The sequence below is a fragment of the Galeopterus variegatus genome, unplaced genomic scaffold (assembly GCF_000696425.1).
Source record: "Galeopterus variegatus unplaced genomic scaffold, G_variegatus-3.0.2 Scaffold1322, whole genome shotgun sequence".
Classification (NCBI taxonomy): domain Eukaryota; kingdom Metazoa; phylum Chordata; class Mammalia; order Dermoptera; family Cynocephalidae; genus Galeopterus; species Galeopterus variegatus.
In genome coordinates this window covers 250,173-252,481 of record NW_007727433.1, presented here as the reverse complement: position 1 = coordinate 252,481, position 2,309 = coordinate 250,173, and positions in this window count along the sequence as shown.

Here is a 2,309-nt window from a genome sequence, read left to right as displayed (position 1 = left end):
GGGCCGCGCGGTGGGCTGCCCGGGCTCGGAGTGCTGGAACGTGACTACGACAGCTGAGCGGGGCTGCCCTGCTGACCCGGGCAACCCTGAGGGAGCCGGGCTACAAGACTGCGTGAGAAAAGGGTTAAAGATATATATATATATGTGTGTGTGCGTGTACACACACATACAGTGTAGACATCAGTGGCCACCCACTTTTCAGGAGACAGACGACACGATTCATCCGAGCAAGTCACTGAGCAGGTCGCAAAACCCAGCAACGCCACCACCCAGTGGAATCCAGAGTCTCTACAATAGATTGTCTAAAATGTATTATTATTATTTTATTATTATTTAGGTTTTTTTTTTTTTTTTGATGGCTGATGGGTAAGGGGATCCCAGGATCTGAACCCTTGACCTTGATGTTACCAGCACCAAGTAAAAAAATGGCCAAGATTCCATTAAAAAAAAAAAAAAAAAATGTAGGCCATGCACAGGAAAACAAAGGTTCATACAAACGGTCCCTGAGGGGGCCCAGAGGTTGGATTTAGAAGACAAAGACTTCAAAGCTTCTATTATAAATATGCTCAAAGAAGTAAAATAAACCATGTTCAAAGATTTTTTTTTTTAAGTATGATGACAGTGACTCATCAAATAGAAATTATTAGTAAAAAGAAATGATTAAAAGGAGCCAAGTGGAAATTCGAGAGTTGGAAAACACAATAACTGAAATGAAAAATTCACTAGAGGGGCTCAACAGCAGAAATGATCTAGCAAAAGGAATAATCAGTGAACTTGAAGATAGATCAATGAAGACTCTCCAATCTGAAAAACATCAGGAAAAAAAGCAAAGAAAAATGAACAGAGCCTCAGAGACCCATAGAATACCATTAAGTATATGAACATACACATAACCACATACACATATCTCAAGGAGAGAAAGAGAAAAAAAGCAGAAAAAATTTTTTGAAGGAATAATGGTGCCAAACTTGATGAAAAACATTAACTTACATATCCAAGAAGATAAATGAACTGTGAGATAAACACAAAGAGATCTGCACCTAGATACCTCCTAGTCAAACTACTGAAAGATGAAGACAAAATCATGAGAGAGAAAAATGACTCATCAGACACAAGGAAACTACAGTACGATTAACAGATGGCTTCTCATCAGAAACAATAGAGACCAAAGGACAAAGGGATATTTAAAATTCTAAAAGAAAAAACCTCCCCAATAATTCTATGTCTAGCAAAACTATCCTTCAAAAATTAAGATTAGATAAAGACATTTCCAGATAAACAAACATGGAATGTATTGCTAGCGGATCTCCCTCACAAGAAATGCTAAAGGAAGTCTTTCATGATAAAGGAAGTGACAGATGGTGATGAGAATAAATATAAAGATAAAAGGAGCACCAGCAAATGTAATTACATGAGAAAATATAAAAAACAGTATAAACATATAAACATTTTTTCTAATTTACTTTCTTAACTGATTTACAAAACAGTTGCATAAAACAATAATTATAAAATCATGGGGCTGAGCCCGTGGTGCACTCAGGAGAGTGCGGCGCTGGGAGCGCAGCAGCGCTCCCGCCGTGGGTTCGGATCCTATGTAGGGATGACTGGTGCGCTCACAGCGCTCACTGGCTGAGCGCGGTGCGGCCGGTCTCAAAAAGGACAAAAAAAAAAAAATTCATGTTGCAACATATAACAAATGTATATTTTGTATAACTTCTAACATATAAGGATGTTATAACATATAAAGACATAGTATGTGTGACAATATAGCACAAAGGAGGGAAGAGGAAATAAAACTATATTGGAGCAAAGTTACTATATTTCACTGGGATTAAGTTAGTATTAATCTGAAGATTGTGATAAATTAAGATGCATATTGTAATCCCCAGAATAATCACTATTTTTACATATATATAAAAGGAATTAAAATGGTACAGTAGAAAATATCTATTAACACAAAGAAGGCAAAGGAGGAACAATGGAATTAAAAAGGCATGAAAAATAAGACAACAAATTGTAAAACACATATGTAAATCCAACTATATCAATAATAGCATTAAATGATAATGGATTAAACACTCCAAGCAAACAGCAAACGTTTCCAGAGTGGATTAAAAAACAAACAAGATCTAACTATATTCTCTGTACAATCTATACACTTTTCAAATACATAAATAGGCTGAAAGTGAAATGTGAGAAAAGGTATACCATGAAAACAGTACCCAGAAGAAAGCTAGAATGGGTATACAATATATATATATTTTTTCCTTTTTGTCTTTTTTCGTGTCCGGCAACGGATTGCAACCCTC